Raw genomic sequence first — 17,973 nt, 5'->3', positions numbered from 1 at the left:
TTTTAGAAAGTAGGAGGATAAATGGTTAAAAAACCTTTTTATTGTTAATTACATTTAATTGACTGTAATTGAGTAGTAATTGATTTCACATTTTAGGTTTAAATAGAGTGCAGCACTGTGTTTTTATCATTCTGATGAAGTGTTTTACGAAAGCGAAGATTAAAACTTTTTATGCTAATTCAGTTTTTGTCTCTTCTGTGGTATACAGCGAATTTTGGTGGTGAACTGTTTTATCAAATAAGAGTCACTGTTTGTGTTGTAGAATTTGAAAGCAGGGTTAACAGCATAATTGCCTTTGGTGCAGAAGGCTGTGGGTTTTACTCCCACACCATGTAGATGGAGTGCTGATATTGCAGTGCCATTTTAACTGCGGATTATTTGGTGCATTTTAAGGAGGTATAGGGGTTCTACACTCCTGAGTTTGTTCTCCTTTGTATACGGTACCTAGTAACTTGTTGTTGGATTGTCAGTCATTCCCTATTGCAATATTACCAGCTTACCATTTTTAATGTAACAGACAATTTATTCTTCAAAGGCAGCAGGCACTGAATTTGTAGATGAAACATTGAAATGTAATGTTGTTTGCTAGTAGCAACCTCTTTTCTTAGTTACAGATCTCTTTAAGGTAGCGTTATCTGGATGACTTTTACTTCTGAAAATATTGTGCTTTTTGAATAATATTGGTGTATTATAATGATAGAAGTTTGACTGGCATTTTATGGTCAACATTTTCTGAAATGTGTAGCTTTATCATTATTTCATACATTTTGTTTCATTGCTTTCTAGAAGAATGTTCATAACTACAAATTTAAAACACCATTCTAACAAATTGTGATATATTATATAAGGAATATAATTTATCATGAGGCTGAATCAAAGAACACATACATGTATGCATGACCCTATAAATGTGCGCAAGGAGCCTATGGTTTGAAAACAGCTCAAAGGTAAACTTAATCCTCCACTGTCAGATGCATTTTCTTTTAATGTGGGTTTTCATGCCATTTCAATGACTGTGAGTTTCAAGGGCAGAGAAGTTTACTGCTCATGCTGAGTCTGTTTTCATTGTGAGAATGTATTTAGCAAATGGCTATCAGTGCTTGTGCTATTTTATTTCAATATCTGTAATAATTGTAGAAGTAAATAAGAAAATGGGTTCCTTGTGTCTTTATTTAAAATATCTATGATAATTCTTTTCATGCGTTTATGTAGAAGACCAGTCAAACCTATGGTCTGTGGTTATCCAAGTCAGTAGAATGCCAAACCTTGTGCTAAGGATTAACTGCTGCAGTCCTCCATTCACTAAGTATGAAGCCAATTACTAGGTTAATGTTGAACAGTGATTTTTAAAGTGCTTGATACCTCATGTTTCATGCTATCCAAGAGGTATCCCAGGATATTATCAGGGCCTATTGAGGTAGTATTCTTTGACTTGGAGAGTGCATTGAAGACTTGATTGGTAGTGATATAGAGGATTTATGGTCGAGGGTGTCTTCTGAAAGGTATTGAGGGGAAGAAGGGGTGAAACTGGAATTAGATTTATCAGCCAGCAGGTTTGCTATATCCTCTGATTCCTTTTAAGTGGTTCCATTTACAATTTGTTCAGCACGCTGTCATGTTACCTTTGAGGTTGTGAACAAAGCTGATGAAGGCCTTGTCATTATCTTTTATCTTTGAGGATATTTCTGCCTCAAATATGGCTTTGGTGGGCTTGATAAGATTTCTGAGTTGCTTATTTAGTTTGAGGGGTTTCATACCCTTCTGGGTATTGTAGTTCCTAGTACTGGCCATGGTATTTCTTCCTTGAATTGCTTTTCTTTTCAATAATTTTGTTCAGACTATCACTGGATCATAAGACTAGAAAAAGCTCCAGACAAGTGCCTAGAGCATGTGACAGTAAACAGTCCCACCAGTTCTGGTGCCTAGGATAATTTTCTTGCTTTAACCAATTTCCTTTCAGCAAAAGCTTGAGATTCGCAGAATGTAAGCAGGGTAGTAAGGATATAAATTTCAACTGCTTTACTTTTTGCTTGATTGACTCCCATGGGTACACATCTTTATTAATTGTCAGTGGCAGTATGACTTAGCCCAGCTAAAATGTATTTGCTGTTGGGAATGTAAGGTTTACCATTCCAAAAGGCTTAGTGTGACTGTAGGCCATAGGAGTGATCATGCATTGCCAGGTGACCCATGCTGGTGAAAAGGAGGTAGTTGTGGCTCATAGCTTGGATGTTACCTAGGGAGAGCATTAAATGCTGCACCTACAGACCACAACACTGAGGAGCATGTGATGCCTAGACCCTGGCAGTCCTTTAGTCAACAGCATCACTGACGGTGTAATGAGCCACTACAGGGGTTAGGGGCTGCAAGAGGAAAAAGAGTAATCTTGGGGGGGGGGGGGTAAAGTGATCTGTCCTAGTGTAAATGGAAAGGTATTTTGTTTTTTGACTTACGGAAGACGTACCTTTGGAATAAAAATGTTAATGCATCGTGTAATTACTACCCTGGCATATACTTCCAAGTGATCTGTTCAGAGATCAGCAATATAAAGGGGGCATGGCTTGGTCAGCAGTGTTAATGTGGGTGTGGCTTGTTGAGGGGGCAGCAGTCTGGGAGTTGCGAGTACAAATTTGAAAATCCTGGCTACACCCCTGTTCAGGCTCCATTCATTCATCATACATTTTACAACAGCAAGGTGGGATTTAAGGCCTGTACCCCTATCCAAGACATACTTGATTTGCAACAGTGGCAATATATTGTGAACTAGACTTTTATAACCTGCAAAACATTCTTGCCACCAAAACATGTTTGTACTCTTGTAGCCACAGGGCAAAATATATAGCGGTGTACATTGTAGAACTGATATTTTATGTCTTTAGTCACAACAGTTACAACACAGGCAAGATTATTTCTGTTAAATATTCTTAAAATGTCATGGTGACCTTGGATTAAACAGTGTAATCAAAATGGCTCCTACATTCTGGTTTGAATGAGGAAGACTTAATACCTATCTTTTTGCTGACATTCAGTCTGATGGATGTGGGGACAACCTGGCAAGAGCTGTAAGTGTACACCATGCAGATATAGGACCACCCAGTGTGTCTTAAATGATCATAGAATGTGACTTAAGTTTATGAGAGTATGATAGGAGATAAGGCACATGGAGTATAAAGCAGTGAGGTGTGTATGAATCAGATTCAGAAAGAAAACTGAGCAAGAATTGAAATTACCTGAAGCCATACAGGAGGAAAAGAAGTGATTGCATGACACTGCTGAGAGAATGAGGATAAAGGCAGGAAGAAAGATCGCCACCATGACTGGGAACTCATTCGGGTAGTAGGGGTGAAAACAGCCCTGGATGCCAAGGTCAGTACTAAATAATTTCTCTGTATGAAAAAGGCATGATTTTATAGTTTTATTCAGGCATTTGTAAGAGTATGGAATCAGAACCAAACTGGCCAAAGGTAACTTGCAGAGTTTTTAACTGCTGCTCATAGGTAGAACTATGCATGCCATTAGTAATATGTCAGATGCTGATTGTGTTATCTATACAACATTTTAAGCTCACACCTGAAACTTAAGACATGAGATTCTGGCTGATGGAATGTGTGCATGATTCAACTGAAGATATGGGCAAGTAGGGTAACTTCTATTTTGGAAGCAGTGTATACAAGAGTTGATTACCTTTAAGTACACATGGGATTTAGAAATATATAGGGCAGTTTAAATTATCATGTCAGTTTCCACTGGCAAAGGGAACATAAAAATCATCATATCATGTTCCATAGGCAAAGGGGGAAGTAACTTCTTCCAGTCCTTGCCAAGGTTCTGGGGGTTGAATGTTTTCAGTACAACCAAGAGACAAGGAGGGAAACAAAAGCAATGTAAGGGACTTAGAAAGGATAGTAATTACCATGGTAGTAATGAGTTGCCTTGAAACAGCAGTTTCTTCAAATTATCACAAGGGCTTATATCCTTTCTTGGTAGAGAAAAAAAGAAAACATTGATTAGAGGGATACTGCATCAGACAAAACTGTTGCTAAGGCTGCATTTGTCAGAGAGGACTGTGACTTGCCTGGGTAGTCCACTTCAGTGAGTGGCTATTAGATGGAAACATTTTAGGTGCCACTGGCCAGGGTTAATTTGGACTGGAAATGGGGGCAAGGCAACAAACAGATGGTGATATATGATCATATCCTGGCAGGTGTCCTAATTACTGCTCTTTTTCCTTATACTCTGCCATCTATAGGTTCATAAGTATACACTAGGCTAACAACCACCAGGGTCTTTATAATCCTAGCTGTGCAATCCAACCCATTGTGTCCCTATTTATCATGGGCATTTATTAGTTAGGAAGTTTATAGAGGTTGTGTGGAGGAGAGGTATGTTAGTTTGGGCATTACTGAAAAAGAACCATAAACTAGAAATAAGATATGTCCTGGAAATGACCGTATTAAAAGATACCTCTTTAAAACTTTTTAATAAGTTCTTTTTAATAAAATTTATACATTTAAAACTAGAATCCAACCAGGAGATATTTGAACTTCAGCAATCAACAAAAACGTTAATTAAACCTTGTGTTTTCTATTGGATTAGTGTTTTCATCTTCATAAAAGAAAACTTATTCAGTTATCCCTATAGAAATAAAGCCATATTAAACAGCCTAGCCAGCTGAGTAAGTTAGTCACTTGATAAATAAGCCTCCGAACTGGAAATCAGATTTAAAGAGCCACTCTATTACTTTAAGTTTACCTCTCCAGTGCTTTAAGATTAAAAACACAGGCAACTTAGACTTAATCATTAAGACCTGGTGAGACTGATGCATTTAGTCTCAGTTACCATTCCAATTCCCTTTTCTCTAAATATAAAGTCCATGGTCCATCTCTGCCATTCTGTGGGATGTACTCAATAGCAAAAAACACTACACTTGTGGTCTGGGAATTCCATAATATGCTTGCCAGGGCATTCTGCAGCTTCAGTTTCCTCATATCATATAAATGCTCATATATCCTATCATGGAACTTCTTCTTTGTTTTACCCACATAAGAACTTTTGCAGGATGAGCATATGGCACAATAGACCATGTCTGTTAAGACACAATTAAATGGCCCTTTTAAGGTGACTGAAACATCATGTACCATGAAAGTCTTCCCCACAAAAATAAACTTACAATAAGGGCAACTTCCACACTTTTTCATGCCATCCTTTGATTTTTTTTCCTTAATTTTTCTCTCCAAAGGGAACTTAAGGTTGCTACCCTTTCTAAAGGTGGCCACTGGCTTTCTTCCCACATATTCCTGAATTTCATTATTATGTCTAAAAATCGTTCAGTTTTTATCAGCAGCACCATGTAAACCAACAAAATAAAAACACTCTATGTGTTCCTCACGGTTCCCAACAGTTCAATCTGTATATCTGTTCAATTAAATCCACAAAATGCATGTATTATCAAAGGCACATTCACAAGTGAAGATTAAAAACACACTTTAATGAGCAAAAAAGTCATAAAAATATATATACATCCAATAAGCGCTTTCGTCTCAATAGTTTGAAACTTTATCAGATACTATTACGTACTTCACAGGAAGTAGTATAGTAAAGAACAATCATGTGACCACCTTCTGCAATGACATCACTTCCCCCAGACACCCCGCCCAGCACTTGGTGTTCCCAGGTGGTCACCCATCCAAGTACTAACCAAGCCCAACCCTGCTTAGCTTCCAAAAAATTCTCCTATCATATAAGGTGATATCTAATGTGTACTAATGTTTGTTATATATTGTGACACCTATCAAATACATATACCCCCCACAAAAAACTATATAATTGAATTCATTTAAGATAAATTCAAATGTCAAACTTAAATGCATATTGAAAAATTCCAGCAATAATATAATAACAAACCACAAAACAATAACAAGAGACAGTTTTTATGAGATTGAAGCAAAGAGAAAATCTTTCCAAATATAAATACAATATTTTAAAATATTAAAAACTTTTTACAAAGGTGTATGCAATGGAAATAACTATCTTTCTAGAGCTTTTAATTTTAATATGCAAGATATAGATAGCTGTTCATTTAATCCTGGCCAGGATGTTGCATTTAGCTGTAACTGCCAAATCAATTCACATTTTTCTAGTAGGAGTGTCCAAGCCCCCCTCTTCTTCCAGAGATGTCTAAAGACTCTATAAGAAAAAACTTAAAGGAATGGGTAACAAATTCAGCACAGTGTTTAGCTAAAGAATCAATGTGTTTTCCCACTCTTATATCCCTTAAATGTTCCCTACATAGAAGACTGGGCACTGTGTACAGATTGCACAATAAACTACTCTTTCTGTATCACAGTAATATTTGCCTACTATCCTAATCCAGGTATTGTTAACATGCATCTAACTCCCTTCCAAAATAAATTTGCAGTGAGAACAGGAGCCACATTTTTTTCATCATTCCCTGAATTACTCTTTTTTGTTTTTGTTTCAAATATATACTTAAGGTTTTGTCTTTTTCTGTATGTTGTGGATGGTTTTCCCCTTATGCATTCTCTTATTTCCTTATCATCCATTAATATTTCCCAATTTTTACACAATATACTTTTTATATCATAGCTTTTAGACCTAAAGGTAGTAATAAATGAACTATTGTAACTTTTACCAATAGAGGAGGAGGTAGGTAAGTGTCCTGTACCTAATATTTCATTATCCCCTCTACCAAACATTTCTCTATCATGCTCATTTCTGCCTACATCCCCATCATTATTTATATTTACTGTCCCATAAAATAGCCTTAAAATGTTCCTTTTCACTCTTATTTATTACTTCCATCATTATATTATTGACTAGCTTCAGGGGATTAACACTAGTTAGTGTTATTCAGTTTCCCAGCTGGCTAGACTATTTAATATGGCTTTATTTCTATTGGGATATCTGAGGAAGTTTACTTTTATGAAGATGAAAATGCTAATCTAATAGACAACACAATGTTTAATTAAAGTTTTTGTTGATTGCTGAAGTTTGAATATCTCCTGGTTGGATTCTAGTTTTAAACATATATAGTTTATTAAAAGGAACTTATTAAAGAAGTTTTAAAGAGTTATCTTTTAATGCGGTCATTCCCAGGGCATTACTTATTTCTGGTTTGGGCATTACTGTTGGCCTCTGTTAATCAGAGTCATGGAGGCCAGACCCAGAGTGAATTTCTGAGTTTTCATTCATTGGTCAAATTTAAGCTTAAATAGAGTTTGGGATGGACTCTGCTTCACATGGATGGGAGCCTATTCCAGACCATGGGAATTCTCTGACACATATCTGTCTCACCAACATGCCTTATTTACATCACAAGCAAAACTTAAATCCTTGGATGTATGGGTTTTGATGCTGCTCATTTTGCAGATGTGTAAAAGGTCCATCAGAGCTGGATTCAAGGATACCTTGTATGCCAGGCATAGATCAGTTCTCAGTAATCAATAGGACACAGAGTATAGAGATAAGGCTTTAAGACGATCTCTATAGGACAATGTGTTTATGACCTGGATTCTCCTGGTTATGAACCTTTGTGGGTTCAGCTCTTCAACAGACATGCTCTTCCATTCACTGCTGCACTTTCACAAACATGTCAACATATTCCACCCTCCCAACTTATTTACTTTCCAACAATCTCTTTCATGTTTACACCATCCAGATCACACACCATTCCTTCATTAATCCTCTAGCAGGGTTTCAGTACTAGATGATTTCTAGTTCCACTAAAACCAACCCCCTTCTATCAAGCATTCCCAAATAACTCTTTGGGTTCACAGCAATATTAATACTTCTAATTAGAATTAATATTAAAGTAAAACCTGACCCACCTAACAAAATCTTCAGCATCAGTTATAACAACAACACATCCTCCATCATGTGCACCCTACTAAATGCTCATAGAATCAGAAATAAACTTGAACAGATAAGTGCCCTCTCTTCCCATCCTTAAGGAAATTTACCAATGAAAGTTGAGAAAAGTGTGAGGGAAAGGATGGACTCCTAAGATACATCTCTTCAAATATGGATGAGCTGATTTTGAATCTGAAGAGTTGTTGTGTCTATATTTATAGTATTAGACTTCTGAAAGGTGTTACTTTAGGGAAGGGGTGATTAGTAGAAGTAACTTAAATTTGACACACAGTTTGTAAACAGTACTAGACTTCATATGGAAGGTGACCTTGGAATTTCCCTCCTGAAATTGTTGCTATCACTGAAAATTGGCTTTAAAACAACTCTCCTAATTTTCAACATCTATTCCTATTTTACCACCCTCTGGTGCCAAATCGGGAAACAGTGGAGAGGGTGGGACATTAATACTTTATAAATCCCATCTTAGAATTATTGTTCAGACTAACGCCTCATCAAATGGTGGTCTCCACAAGACACTTTAAAGTTCCTCTCATTAAAAAACAAACCAATCTTTCTTGCTATTGCTTAACTCATATCCCTTACCTCTCTTAAAAATGTAAGCTCTCTCATTATTAACATGATTGGTGCTTCACCCAAGCATAACAATGTTTTCATTCTTGGAGAAATTAACCTTAATTTTCTTGGCCCCTGTTCTAATGACATATCTGAATTCTTTGCTGATGATGATCACGGCAATTCATTTTTGAACCAAGAAGACCAAACCTGCATTCCAACTGCCACTCCTTTCTTGAATATCTAATTGGCAACATCCCATCTTTCATTTCCACTATAATCATTCACCCACCAACACTCAGTGACCACTGTCCCATTACTTTTAAATCAACAAACAAGCTCTTAAATTAACTAAAATCCATCACTAATATTAACAAACTCAAAATTCACCTTTTCTCTATGGACTGATCCCAAACACTTTCATCTCAGGACACCAATACTGCAGCTGAAATTCTCACAAAAACCCTACTTAAACTTTAAGATAAATTCCTTCTCCTAACTAAAAGATAGTTCAGACACAACAAAAATGACTGTATGTCAAAGGAACTCAAGTAGCTTCTTAATTTAAGAGAAGAATCATTGTACAAATGAAGACAGACCTCTACCCCTTGAAACAAAAACATTTTATCACATTACGTAATACATCCAAGAAACTGAGAACTAAACACAAATCTCACAATCTCAAGTCCAAACAGCTGTTCCTACCAGGTAAACCTAAGTATTTTTGGAATGAGGTAAACATGCTAACTGGATGTAAAACTCCTCATAGCAACACATCTTCTGCTAACTTATGGTACTGTCAAGTCCAACTTTCATGTTCAGACTTTTGTAATGAATTCAGCAGAGTTCTTCAATATAACACAGACTGCTCTACTCCTTCCTACAAATTCACCTTCTTAACCCCATTTACACTACTCTTCTACTTTAAACAAATTAAAACTAAAGACATTGACGCTCTACTGCACAAACTTCCCCCTGATGCCCCAACTGAGGCTGATAACCTTATTCCCTGGTTCATACACTGCTGCAAAGACTACCTTACTATTTCTTGACTTCACATCTACAGCTTCTGTTTATCTACAAGCATTATACCGGACATCTGGAAATAACACTGTTCAAACCTCTAACAAACAAGCTTAAATCTGGAAATTCCTCACAGTTTCACTCCATCTCCATTTTATCTACACCTGTATCATTTATATTCAAATAACTAAATTAAAATCAACTCTGCTAATTTTCAACATCTATTTCTATCCTACAGCCCTTACTCTGATGTCAAACCAGGAAACCGATGACAGGATGGGGCATTAATATTTTAAAAACAATAAAAAAGATCTTAACACCAGATATAAAAAAAAAACTCACTTATTTTAATCCAAATACTGATAGCTGAGCTCTTATTGGACAATGTGACCATGTGCTCTTTTTAAAAACTGCATTTGAACTGTGTTTTATATGCATTGAAGACGGGACTATTCCCGAAATCTCTGCTATTTGTGTTTGGATAAAAATAAGTGAGTTTTTATTTTTGGTGTTGAGATCAGTTTTTATTGTTTTTACTATTTGTTGTATTTAACCCATTGATCTAAAATACTCATTTGCACTCCTTGAAGTTGACTGCACTAATATTTTATAAATCCCATCTTAGTATTGTTCAGACTAATGCCTCACTAAACATGGTTTTAGGGCAGGTCAGAGTACAGTGACTGCTCTATGGACACAAAGCTGCAAAATGCAGCAAAAACATAGCCACTCTATAAACAATCACCAATAAAATATTTCATTTTGTTGCAAATTTCCCCACTCACGAACACCTCTATCTTACTCTTTCAAAAGCCAATGGCTTTCTTGAAACATTTCCCGTCATGGCAAAACTCACTATAAATTCACTTCTATAACCTCAGAAGACATTTCCAATCAACACCCAGTCTGCAGGCCCCCAAAACAAATTACATTGTACCAACCATACATTTTCAGTTCAAGCACAAAAACTCTAGGAATCTCTTCCACCCAGTGTAAAAGACCTTTCCTCCTACCTCAAATTTAGGTCACAATTCAAAGCACATCTGCACAAACAAACTCAATGTAGGTGATACCAACTGAGCCATATCACCAAACCTCTCTTAACCAACTGATCCATGTCACCAAACCTCTCTTATCCAAGTGAGCCATGTCACCAAACCTCTCTTATCCTACAGAGCCATATCACCAAACATCTCTTAACCAAATGAGCCATCTCACCAAACCTCTCTTATCCAAGTGAGCCATGTCACAAAACCTCTCATCCAACTGAGCTATATCACCAAACCTCTCTTAGCCAACTGACCCATCTCACCAAACCTCTCTTATCCAAGTGAGCTATGTCACCAAACCTCTCTGTTATCCAACTGAGCCATATCACCAAACATCTCTTAACCAAATGAGCCATGTAACCAAACATCTGTTATCCAAGTGAGCCATGTCACCAAATCTCTCTTATCCAACTGAGCCATATCACCAAACCTCTCTTAACCAACTGGGCCATTTCACCAAACCTGTCTTATCCAAGTGAGCCATGTCACCAAACCTCTCTTATCCAAGTGAGCCATGTCACCAAACCTCTCTTATCCAACTGAGCCATATCACCAAACCTCTCTTAACCAACTGAACCATCTCACCAAACCTCTCTTTTCCAAGTGATCCATGTCGTCAAACCTCTCTTATCCAAGTGAGCCATCTCATCAAACCTCTCTTATCCAAGTGAGCCATGTCATCAAACCTCTCTAATCCAAGTGAGCCATGTCATCAAACCTCTCTAATCCAAGTGAGCCATGTCATCAAACCTCTGTTAATCGCTTAAGAGCTCAGTCTCTTCTTCTTCTACCTACCCTCTTCATATCTGGAAAAGTCTGTTCTAATCCAAGTTTTTAAATGCTGTATATAACCGCTGTTTGTTCTTATCTATAGAATGTTAGTTTGTTCATATAACCCTTGTTTGCTCTTATCTGTGGAATTTCTGCCAGTATTATTTTTGCTACTTGTTCATATCTGAGAAATGATTTCTATATGTGTTATTGTGATTCTCCTCATCTTTGATGTGCTTGAAATTGGTTTGTTGTAATCAGTGCATTATCCTGGTAAACATACATACATAAATACATACATACAAACAAACATTCATGCAAATATATATAAAATTACTTTGATGGCATAGTACATTGTGTGCATCCAGATACATGCAGCAAGTCAAGGAAAAAAAATCACATGAGGAAGACATAAGGGAGGAGACCTAGTCAGTGCCTAAACCTCTGAGAGAGGTTTTTGTATACTTAGTTCAGGAGGGGCGCTGAGTAATATCTGAAAGCCTTGAATCAGAGCCACAAGTGTCAAATGTTATTGGACGTCTGAAGTGTGCTGCTTTAGTGGAAGGGGTGATTGGTAGCAGTGACCTAAATTTGACATGCAATTTGTAAACTTTACTAGACTTCCTATAGAAATAGTCATGGGAATGATCACAAACAGAGAGGTAGTGACAGACACAACATCAGACTTTCATTTGCAGAAAGAGTCTGCATACTGTGATCAGGGTTTTGTAGAGAGAATCGACTGCTGAATGGGGATTAGTGGGAGAGGTGATACAGCATTTGGTAGTTCCAAGCACCTAGTGTCAGATACTGGCCATAGCCCCCCATGATATTTCTTTTTCAGTCTATCTAGAGATAAATCTCTGTTTAAATCCTGTTCAATAATACTGTTGGAAAGCTATGGAATTTACTACCCACTGAACTCACAACTCTGTCTTCGCTTACACTTTTTAAAAAGAAGCTCAAACTATACCTCAATACACACTGGTTATGTTCCTGCACTAATCCTGACTAACTTTCTTACTTCTCACCAATAACTACCGTACATCATAGTCTAACCCTTATAGTTTCCTTTTGCCATGAAACTACTAATGAATTTCATAAATACATGTATATAACATCCTCTCATTAATATTATCCTTGCTGTTTACTGTTCCTGCTATGAACAGTCGGAGTATGGTAGTTAGTATTTCTCTAACAATGTTCAACTATTTGCTATTTTTTTTAAAAAAAAATATTTTTAGTTCTAACTACAATTTATTTGTACTAACTACTACTACTTTTTATATTGTATTTTGTATGTATCTTTACTGTTATTTCCTTCTTTATTGTATTTTGTAAGTGTCTTGGAGTTTTTCTCCCCGGGCCGCTACTGAAAATGGACATGTATCCAGTTAGACTAGCCCGGTCAACAAATGTAAAATAAATAAATAAATAAATAAATAAATAAAATAAACGCTAAAGATGAAGCTTATACAAATTTTTATTGAACCAGTACTGCAAAAGTCCTTAGAAGGTACAGTAAGATATTTGAGCAGCAGAAAACAAAGCTAAGGTTGCTTTGGGTTTTGTTTGTTATTAAAAAATAATTTTAGAGAGCAACCATGGATATTGTGATACTTTTTAGTACCTCAAGCACCACAGTTAAGAGGTGCATCTTGATGGTAGTAGATTATGTTGATATGTACCCTAAGGTGGTAGCTTTGCCCTCTGTTGAGGTAGAAAAGGAGACAAATGCTCTGTTAGGAATATTCATCTTGGTACGTTTTCCCTAACAAATGCTGATAGATAGAGGGGTTATGTCAGACTTGCTGATCTGTTTGTGGAAGTGCTGTGGAGTAATGTAAGTAAAAAAACCTGCCCCTAACATCTTCAAAAAAGCATTTAGTGAAGAGTTTTAAGTCCACCCTTCAGACCATGCTGAAGGTACTGTAAGACAGTTTAGCAGCACAAATAGTTTAATTCCCATTGCAGTTTAAATGGGAGTGACACAAGCATGTGCTCCATGTCTTCTGTGCACAAAGGAGGTATTCCACAAATCCATAAGTTGTTCTCACTTTATCTACTTAGTGGTCACAGATTGAGAGGCTCCTAAACTTAAGTTGTGATAAATGGGAGGATGAAAGTGACTTCCATGTAGGTTCTGTTGTGATGTTTGTAGTGAATTTCAGGAATAAAGTTAGGAAGCATCTGAGATTGATGCATGAGCACCTAATTGAAGCACAATAGCAACAAAATGTTTGCTTTGACCAAACAGAGTGAGCACAAGAATATAATGGTTATCAAAAGAGAATGGTGATTAGGCAGAAACCCTTCGGGTAGCATAGGCGTCATCTTTTCACTGTTGTAAGGAGACCGAGTCATATTAATCATGTGTCTGAATTGCCAGACAGGAGGCAGAAACATAATCTTTATCATGTTTTCATGATGAATCACTACCATAATTGAAAGTAGTTGGTAACAGGAGACTCTGGTAATAAACCTTCTCAGTGACAGTCGATGAGAAACTTCAGTGAATTAAGTAATAAAGGCACAGCAGCTGTTCCCTATACAGGTTCAGGAAATTTGAGCAATAATACAAGTGTTTGGATACCTGCTTACTTCTAAACTAGGGCACAATGAACTGGTGGAGCACCATGTATAATCAGGGGCACAACAGCAAAATAAAGGGCAGCATTAACTCATTCACTCCAGTGGAGCTCAGGAAGTTTGCACTGTAACTTCCAATGGGCGGAGCCTAAGCCTTTTGACAGAATCAAATTACGTCCTCACTTTTCAAACAAATGTTCATATCTCTGGAACCATAGGGGTTATGAAAGAAGTATAAATGGCAAACTCTTTAGCACAAACTATTTTTATAGTGATAGTATTCTTTAGGTTCTAGGTCTTAAACCAAATTTTATAAGCTACAGTAAACACAGTAACCATTACATTTGTAATATTTGGTAAAAAATGTACAGTATCTCACCAACCACTCAAGTTCCGTGCATACTGTCAGCAGCATTATATTCATCTAGCTGAGAGCTTTCATATGAGGCTAAGCAGTTCTGTCTGTGTTACTTGGTTGTTGAGAAATTTAGAAAAATGTCAACATTATATTTATATAAATTAATATCATAAAAACAACAGTTAATATCTGTCTACCTGCGCTAGACAGAGGTCAGATATTAATGGAGTTGAGTTTCCAATTGTGTAAGCTTTAAGATGAAATCTTTTAAAACCTTGTACATAGCATGGTTTTATAATTATTGACACAAGTATGAACACGCAATATTTGATGCCTAAAGGCGTCAGTAGGAGTTAACTGCAGATGCACCTGGAGGCGTCACTCTGATGTAATGAGTTAACTACTCAGGTAAAAAGATGCCAGATGGAAATGGCAAAAGTGACCTTACTGGGATATCAAAAATGTATAAGGTCTAGCAAGAAAGATTTTGATGAGTGAACTATGGAAGTATACTTTTTTGCTAAGCTACGTTTTTAGAGGAGCCTGTCAAAAAATTGACTTGTGATGTAAAAGCTGGGAGAAAGATCTGATGATACATGTTATAATTGGTTTATAAATGTAAATAATTATATACACTATTAGATTTATAAAATGTATAACTGTTTTCTTTTTATAATAAGGAATTGTTTCATGTAATATGGAATATTTTTCTATTGCAATGCTCACTGTTTCTTTGAAAAGGTGAATTACATAACCATGTAATGAAACTGTCTGTGAATTCTAACAAATGGTTTTAAAAGGAAAGCTATATTTTTTTGTAATTCAAATCTATCTTAATCTTTGTGGAATATACCGAGCGAGACCTAGTTCTGTACCTTTTTTTTTTTACTTTTCATCTGAAACGTGCTTGGACTTGGAAATCCCTGTAACCTCAATGGAGTGTACTATACCAGAGCTGCTGTCCTTTTCCTTCTGTTTGTTTAAAAACTATTGCTTGGACTTGGGAGATTGTAAAACGTGGGGAAATTAAACCAACAATTTATGGATTGGAGACTTGTACTTTCTTTTTAAATTGAGGCTTCAGTTAGCTACAACAAGTAATTGGAAATAATAGCAGATACAATTAGAGTGTTTTTCTCTCACCAGATTGTCCGTATGAATAAATTATTATATTTCTCCTGTGCAGTTGCGATGCTGTTTTTATAAGTAATCAAATGTTTTTAATAATAAATAGTTTTCATTTGTTCATTTGTAAAACTTGTGACTATGTCTTATCCTCACTCTTTTGGTTTGGCTTTTAGTTTCAACCATTTAGAAACACTGCTTGGCTACCAGCTAATATTGGTCAACTCAGTGGAACATTTAAAGAGTGTCCAGTAAGTGAAATCTAAGCATAGTATTAGTAATCGTATTGGTGGCAGTATGTAGCATACATACAGGAAAGGGGAGCTGTCAACAGCTTTTCCTAGGAAACATTGTCAGAAAGCTTGTATGAGAAATAGTTTTGTTAAGTTTCAGTTACTGTTGATATGACTGTATATTAAGCAATAAGATAAGACTGAAGTGGGTGAAGTCCTGTGGAGTCAGTGATTATAGTGCCTGTTTTGTAGCTGTTGGTGTAAAGATTATTTGGGTGCAACAATACTTTTCAGTTTGGAAGTCAGGATTATGCAGAAGAAGTACAAAAGTATCATTCCTTTTGTCATCTGTGTTCTGCTTTCCATATTTGCTGTTAACTGTGTGATTGTGAATCAGGACTTCAAGAGAAAATATTGCATCTGAGTTTTAGAACTGATACAGTTAGGATAATAATTGAAATACAAATTATGAATCCAGCCAGGCCTCTAAATATCTAAGTTTGAAGATTGTTTAACTGATGAGTTGGAAGGATTTTTGGCAGAAAAAGGCATTAAATTAGATGTTTCTCAGGAAAACCATACTTCTTGGCTTTGAGTTTTATTAGTGTTATGAAGTCAAATTAACACACTACTCAGGAGAACCAAACTGAGTAGTTACAGGATTCCTCTAGTGTTTACTAATACATTATTTCTTGACATAGCTTGTACAATGTCCTGTAAGATGGACTGATGAGAGTGCTGAAATGGCGAGACAGTTAGGGTAATCTTAACTGCCACTGCGTTTTTAGCATAAAAGGCTGCAGACATAGAAATAAGGTATTATACTAATTAATAATGTGGTTGTAAGGTTTTCATTCAGCCAGCAGACCAAACTATTTCCAGTATATAGTTTTCAAGCTAAGTAGTGAGTTTGGCATTATCTATCATGTCAAACATTATCTTCAAGTAAATTAAGCGTAGCATTCCTCATACTGGGGTAGATATGTTCTGTATTACACAGAAAGGAAGGGATAGCATTATAGTCATTTCTGAAACTATGCTGGGGCATGAAGATAATGCCATACTTTGTGGTAAATTTTAGAAAATGGCCATACATTAGCTTTTCCAGTATCACATCTAAGAATGGTACACTGGGGATAGGCCTAGTACCAGAGGAGATTGTGGGTCAAAATATTTCAAGAAACCAGGTAATAATGGCAAAGGGAAAACACCAGATGTTATGGAGAGGTTCAAGATATCTATGAAGGGCTTAACTGTAAAGGTGACGCCACCTTAAGAAAAATTAGGAGAAGCATCCCCTTGTATGTTATTTGACAAGTTGTCCAACAGATGTTTCATGTCACAAGTGGTAATCCTACTGAAAAGAAGTGGGCATATATTCTGAGTCTAGATGAGAAGGTTGCTCTCTCACGATTCATTTTGGGGGCTATTTTGGGGAAATTCAGTGGCTGAGAGGGGGTGTATAAATAGAAGCCGCATGATGCACTCACAAATACTCTTACATAAAGTTTAAGATTCCTATTTTCTGGGAAACTGACACTATAGAAGGCAAAGGTTTCAGACAGAATTTTCTTGATTCCTGATGTGAAGTTCAAAAGTTAAATAAAAAGCACCTTTATCTTGAATAGCTGGCTTTAGGCAGCTCAACAGTCACAGTAAGAGCACCCTTGTACCAGAAAGGCATGCTGTAATTCATGAAACCTATGAGATGCCCATCTCCATAATGGATTCCTGACCTTTAGGTAATGTGTCTGATTCTTAATGAGCCAGGAACAGCTTGTCTAACGTTTCTAGTGATGACCAGAAGATGTCTGCATGAATGTTTAGTAGTTCATCTGAAAACATGTCAGGAAAAAGGTTAAATTCTGGGTGACAGCAGCTGGGGGAGATGCCAGTCTGCAACAGATAATTCCCAGGGAAGAACAACTTCTTTCAATGTGGAAATGGATTTACTATTAATAAAAACTGACCACTATGTACATTAGGGAAGACAGTGGCATGTGCCACTTATTCGTTATACTGCAGAGACTCTAGTGTCAGTAACTGAATAGCACTCCAAAATACGATTTGGTGTTACAAGAAAGGTCATCATCTGTCACAGGTTAATACTTCTGCCATTTGAATGTCAAGCAGGTCTCACGTCACTGGCATAACTTTCCAGCATCAAGAAAAGTAAGATCAGGACTGAAGAACCAGTCCATTCATTTTATAAGAATGTTAATAACAAAAAGAGAAGAGGATAGCAGGAAAAATATGCCGCTATCAAGGTCTTTCCTGGTTTCTTATACTTCAAGCAATTTAGGATCATACCTTTCTTGAAGAGAATATTGTTAGGATATTAAGATCTTCAACCTCATCTGAGTCTACAGGTGGTCACCTTGCA

This window comes from Protopterus annectens, chromosome 2.part2 (genome assembly GCF_019279795.1).
Source record: "Protopterus annectens isolate FY-2018-M chromosome 2.part2, PAN1.0, whole genome shotgun sequence".
Lineage (NCBI taxonomy): Eukaryota > Metazoa > Chordata > Ceratodontiformes > Protopteridae > Protopterus > Protopterus annectens.
Note: the sequence above shows the minus strand (reverse complement) of the source record.